The sequence below is a fragment of the Equus caballus genome, chromosome 22, assembly GCF_041296265.1.
Source record: "Equus caballus isolate H_3958 breed thoroughbred chromosome 22, TB-T2T, whole genome shotgun sequence".
NCBI classification, from domain to species: Eukaryota; Metazoa; Chordata; class Mammalia; order Perissodactyla; family Equidae; genus Equus; species Equus caballus.
The window spans coordinates 15,053,859-15,060,656 of record NC_091705.1 but is presented as its reverse complement, the minus strand read 5'-3'; positions in this window follow the sequence as shown (position 1 = coordinate 15,060,656).

Sequence of the window (6,798 nt, the reverse complement as noted above, 5' to 3'; positions counted from 1 at the left end):
GACAGCCACATGCAAAAGAATGAAAGTAGACCATTTTCTTTTGCCATACACAAAAATAAACTCAAAATGGATCAAAGACTTGAAGGTAACACTTGAAACCATAAAACTTCTAAAAGAAAATATAGACAGTACACTCTTTGACATCAGTCTTAAAAGGATCTTTTTGAATATCATGTCTACTTGGACAAGGGAAACTAAAGAAAAAATAAACAAGTGGGACTTCATCAGACTAAAGAGCTTCTGCAAGGCGAAGGAAGCCAGGATCAAAATGAAAAGACAACCCACCACTGGGAAAAAATATTTGCAAATCATATATCTGACAAGAAGTTAATCTCCATAATATATAAAGAATTCACACAACTGAACAGCAATAAAACAAACAATCTGATCAAAAAATAGGCAGAGGATGTGAACGGACATTTTTACAAAGAAGATATACAGATGGCCAATAGATACATGAAGAGATGCTCAACATCAGTAATCATCAGGGAAATGCAGATTGAAACTACACTTAGATAACACCTTACATCTGTTAGAATGGCTATAATCACCAAGACAAAAAATAACAAGCACTGGAGAGGATGTGGAGAAAAGGGAACTCTCATACAGTGCTGGTGGGAATGCAAACTGATGCAGCCACTATGGAAAACATTATGGAGATTTCTCAAAAAATTAAAAATGGAAGTACCATATGACCCAGCTGTCTCACTACTGGGTATCTATCCAAAGAACTTGAAATTAACAATTCAAAGAGACTTATGCATCCCTACATTCATTGCAGCATTACACACAATAGCCAAGACGTGGAAACAACCCAAGTGCCCAATGACTGACGATTGGATAAGGAAGATGTGGTATACATAGTATATATACAAAATGGAATGCTACTCAGCCATAACAAAGACAAAATCACCCCATTTGCAACAACATGGATGGACCTTGAGGGTATTATGCTAAACAAAATAAGCCAGACATAGAAAGAAAAACACCTTATGATTTCACTTATATGTGGAAGATGAACAAACACGGGGACAAACAGAATAGTTTAGTGGTTACCAGGGGAAAGGAGCTGGAGGAGTGGGCACAGGGGATGAAGGGGAGCACTTATATGGTGACTGACAAATAAAAATGTACAACTGAAATTTTACAATGTTATAAACTATTATGACCTCCATTAAAAATAGTACTAATGCATCAAAGAGCTTGAATCCTAGGGCAAGCTGTCCAACAAATGCAAATCGCTACTTGGTCCAGCTTTTGATAACTACAAATCCATAAAACGGATTTCTCCCCTCGCCCCTACCTTTCAAACGGTAGAGGAGAGAGCTGATTCACTGCTGCCCTTAAGTGCAGCTGAGTCAGGGAATCACGGTGCTGGCATCTCTCCCTCTCCCAGTTCTCATCTTCTTCATGGTACTAGAAAGTCTCTTTCCTCGAGGTGGAAGTTCGAGTTGTCACCTTCTAGCAGCTCCAGACCTTACATCCTTTTAGCCAAGTCCATCAAAGAACAAGAATACCTCTCCCACAAGCCCTGGGAAACACCTCATCCTCCTTCATAAGGTCAGATATTGATCCCTAAATCAGGAATCAATGGCAGATTCAACATCGCCAGAATTCCTTGGACTAAGAGTTGGACATACGGTTTCCTCCAAGGGAAACAGGATATAGTTAAAGGAAGTAGAAGTCCATGCCAAGAATGGGGTAGGGAGCAAAGCAAGAGATATCCACTAAGCATTCTTTCAATACATGAGTCGGATTGATTATCACACCAGTAACATAATGGCCCCATGCCACATACCTCCAAAATGACTGACATACTCCTACCCCGTTTGTCCCTTCTTTGCTCTTCTCATACCTCCTGCCTCCCATATACACACAAAGAAACACCATACAAAGACACACAATTCGGACATTCTGGTTCGTGTGCATCTCTGGACAGTTTCCAAGGTAACAATGAAACTCACATCTACTTCTTTCCATTGAAGGAATTCTCCAGACCTGCTCTGTCTACTACAGAAGCCACCAGATATTTGTGTCTCTTGAGCACTTGCAATGTAGCTATTCCAGATTAGAAATCCCAGATTGCAAAGATGTAACACAAAATACATTTACATTTAATACAAAATGCAAAATAGCTCATCACTATTTGGCGTTGATTAAATGTTAAAATTTTAACATTTTGGATATATTAAGTAAAATATATTATCAAAATTAATTTTACCTGTTTCCTTCTTACTTTTTAAAACGTGGCTACCAAACTTATAAAAACACAGAGTAAAATGGTGGTTACCAGTGGGTAGAAGAAGAGGAGAGATGTTTGAGGGTACGAACTTGCAACTAGGAGATAAATAAGTCCTGGAGATCTAATGCACAGCATAGTGATTATAGACAACGATATCGTATTATAATCATCAGACTTGCTAGGAGACTAGATGTTAATTATTTCCACCACAAAAAAGAAATGACAATTCTGTGACTTGATAGAGGTGCTAACTATCACTACAATGGCAATAATGTTACCAATATATAAATGGATCAAATCAACATGTTCATCTTAAATTTACACAGTTATATGTGAAATATATTTCAATAAAATAATAAATAAAAATAAAATGTGGCTACCAGAATATTTAAAACTACAGTTGCAGCTTGCATTATATTTCTATCGGACAGTGCTGTTCTCGAGATTTCTACGATGCTCTGAGTGGACCATTCATTTGGCCCCGTGGTTCTCAAAGCATGGTCCCCGCTGACAGGAAGCATCAGCATTACTCAGACACGCAATTGCTCAGCCACTTTCGAAACCTACAGAATCAGCATCTCTGGGTGGGACCCCCGCTCTGTGTCTAAACAAGCCCTCCAGGTATTTTTATTCAGCGGCTGCTGTGGGGAGACACAGGGGTGGAAGCACGCTCCATTAGTGCTTATAAAACTGATGGATGAGGATGAAATTACTGGAAGCGTCAAGATCAACCTTCACAGAGAATCAGGTTTACTGAATTGCTAAGTGATTTAAGATACTGGTTTTCATGTTGAAAGTGTTGAAAAATAGACAGGAATATTGAAGCAAAAACAAGCCATTGTGCCCTGGAAGAGGACTACTGAGGGGGAGGGGGAGGGAGTAAGATAAAGAAGTGGTCTGCCGTGTGGGCCTAAAATGAGAGATTGAGAGACTTAGCCTTATAAACTAATATTTATTGAATTTGATTCTAAATGTTTGATTCTAAATCTGCACCGCACTCGTTGTGGTAGGCATTATTATCAACTCCACTTTATAGGTAAGTAATCTGAGGCACAGCAAGGTTAATTAGCTGGGTCAAGACCACACTTATTGGAGCCAGAATGAATCAGGCTACAGAGCTCAGCGGCCTTAACCATTGTACTTACTGCCTAGCACAGGGCCCACGCCATATCTCAGCTAATCTATAAAGTGGACATTTCTTCACTAGTTATTCCTGGCTGATATTAAAATCACCCGGGGACACTTAAAACGCACTCCTACCTAGACTCCACCAACTGGAGATTCTAATTTCATTGGTCTGAAGTGGGTGCAGGGATGCTTAAATTTCCCCAAGGCCTCAGAAACAGCTCTCATTTGACAGATGATGATGATGAGGCTGGGAGACACAGTTGGAACAAGTCGGCAGTGGCTAAACTCAAGCTCTATCTATTAGGCTAGGGCTTTTCCGACAGAGAAGTGGGCAAGCCCTTGGATAACCATTTTAAACACTAGTTCTGAGGCTGTAGGGCTGAGGGGGCCTGAGACTCTGCAGTGTCCAGGTGAGGTCGATGCTACTGGTCCAGGGACCACACTTTGGTCTTTGGGCTGTGCATTGTCCAGATGCACTTTTCCTGGCTCCCCAGAGAGTGGCGAATTTCCCCACCGTCCGAGGGTGAACGAGGGTACTCAGCACAGGTGCATACTCGGATTGGCGATTCCTTGAGACCCCAGGCCTGATCCCCTTAGCGCCCTCCAAGGCCCAGCCTAGAATGAACGCCTGAGGCAGAGTGCGAGTTCCGGAGACCCGGAAGAAGATTCTGCGAAGTAGAGAGGGACAAATTCACAGTTATGGCCTAGAAACAGGATCCAGCGACCCGACCCTTCTCCAGTTCAGGTGTCTTCCTCTCACCTAAGTTCAGCCTCCAGCTCGCCCCTGGGTTTCTTGCCCCCTCCCACTCCCTCCTGAGCTTCGGGCCAGGTGCCCGGATAGGAACAAGCAATCTTGCCCTGCACGGGGGCGCAGGGCTTTCTTGGCCACCCTGGAGGGTCGGACAGCGGGAATGCAAGCGTTTCAATGTGCATTTTCCACCCGTCCTTCTACAACATCCCTCACCGCTGCCCAGACTCTCAACCCTAGCCCCGCCAACTCCCTCCAACCTTCCCCGCCCGCGGCGAGCGGACTTTAGATGGACCCAGTTTAAAGGCTGTTTTCCCCCCACTGCAGCTTTCCCGCCCCCCTAGTGCCCTTTCCAGGCCCTCAAAGTCGAGTCCTGTCCTCCGCAGCCTCCCGCGGGAAGGATGGCGGCAGCGCGGGAGGGAGGACGCCGAGGCCCGAGGAGAGGAGGCGGCCCGGCGCCTGGAGCTCCTAGAGCCGGCACCGCACTCACAGCCCCGCGGTCCTCGGAGGCAGGGATGCGGCGCCCGTGCGCAGAACGGAAAATGGGGGAGGGGATAACTTCGCGTACAGTGTCAGGGGATTCGGGGGTTTTTCTCTAAGATATGTATACCTTACGCCCCGTTCCCCAACCAAATTCCAGGGCCGGATGCGGCCGTGAGGCCGAGTCCCTGTGCCCACCCGCTCCTCGCCAGCCCGGCCATGCCAGGTTCCGGCCCATCAAGTCGGGAAATGAGACGATCCATCAGCTGGCCCCGAGCGCAGGCGGGAGGCGTCCCCCATCTGCGCGCCTCCGCAAGGTCACCCGGGAATAACCGCGCAGCTGCAGCCACCGAGGCTCCCGACCTCCGGATGACACCGGTTGGCGCGCGTTGCTTTCAGCGGCTTTGCTGCTCTGGGCTCCGGGGCCCGTTTGGCTTGAGTTGTGACTGTGGGCGAGGCGGTAGCTACAACCTCTATAGCCTGGCTATTTCGCTGACAACAGAAAGAAAGAAAGAAAGAAAGGAAAGAAAGAGAGAAAGAGAGAGAGAGAGAGAGAGAGAGAGAGGGAGGGAGGGAGGGAGGGAGGGAGAGAGAGAGAAAGAGAGAAAGAGAGAAAGAGAGAAAGAGAGAAAGAGAGAAAGAGAGAAAGAAAGAGAGAAAGAAAGAAAGAAAGAAAGAAAGAAAAAGGCCCCGGAGAACTGGAAACACAAAGAACATGCTGGGGAGAAAATCGATTCGGGCCTCGAGACTGCACATGCGGGTGCCACTGGGCTGCTGGACCAGGGGTGGGGGTGAGTGGGGGCGGAGGGGACACCTCCAGCAGACACACCTAGGGCGCAGAGGCCTGGGGGATTTCACAGGCAGGGGGACAGCTGGGGTACCCGTAAATTTTCTTTTGAACTAAAAAATAACCATAGCGTGGCCATGGAGAAAAAGCTGAATGTAGTGTGTTCATACTCTTATTTTGAGATTTAATGTTATTTTTATTATGAAGGGAATATGGGGAAGGTCTCCACAGTGTTCTTCAGGTGTGGGGCCTCCCAGAGTTCTTATCTGGCCCTGTTCACCCGAGAAGAGGAGAGAGGCGGGGACAGGCCACCCTCTGGCACCACCAGACACCCGGCTCCCACGTCCCGCAGCAGCGTTGGGCCGGCTCGGTGGGGAGAGCTGCAGGGTGCGGAGGGAGCCCACGATCAACCTCTGTGGGCGAAGACTTTCCGCTGAGAGGCGGGCCCCTGGTTTGTCCCTGGAGACTCCCTTTAAGGTAGAAAACTGGGTTTTATTTCCAGTTGCGACCTAGGGTGGAAAATGCCCTCTGCTCCCGCCCCGATCCTTGGATTAAAAACAGAAAGAAAGAAAGAAAGCAGAACAAAACCCTAACCTCCCAGCCCTGGGCCTCCTGCAACCGGGGTGAGGGGGGTAGTTGGGGGGGGGGGGGGACGCGCCCCGAGGGGGTGTGGGGTGGGAGGAGCTGGGCTTTTCAGTCCCACTTCTCCTCCAAGCCAGGAGCGACCAAGGACCCTCGCCCCAATGAGTCAGTCTTCTTTCTCACCTTCTAGTCCCGAGTCCAAACCTGCTGGGCTCCAAAGCAGCCGCCAGCCCCTCCTGCAGAGGCCGCTTCCCCCCGGGTGCGAGCCCCGGGCTGTCTGCACGCCCTTTGAGCCACTCGGGCCGTCTCAGCTTCGATCGCCTCTCGGCAGAATCTATCGTCGGTTTGGAAAACCTCGTGCGGGTCCCGGAGTTGTCCAAGGACCGAGCTGCGGCGAGGAGCCCCGCGCCGCTGCCTTGAAGCGCAGCATCCTCCCGACCTCTATCCTAGAAGCTGGACCGCTGGGGCACTTCAGGGGCATTTCCCTCCGGTGTGGATACTGCACTGGCGGTTTAGAAAGAAAAAAAGAAGAGAAAAGAACAAGAGAAGCAAAGCCTCTGTAACCCGGTCTCCTCCCCTCCCCCAAGTCTCCCGACTTTTCTCTGGGAGGAGGAGGTACTCAAGAGGCCCGAGGAGAGGAGACCGCCAGGGTCTCACCGCCCACCCTCCCCGCCCCAACACAGAAGCTGTTTGCCCAGACTTCCAGGGCGTAGGAGCTCCAAAGAAGGTCGCGGGGAGCCAGCGACACGCTCTCTGCCAGGAACTTTCTTCCTCCTTTCTTTAGTCTTCAAAAGCCCCCGCAGTTCCTATCGCCGTGGCCCGAAGTTGTTC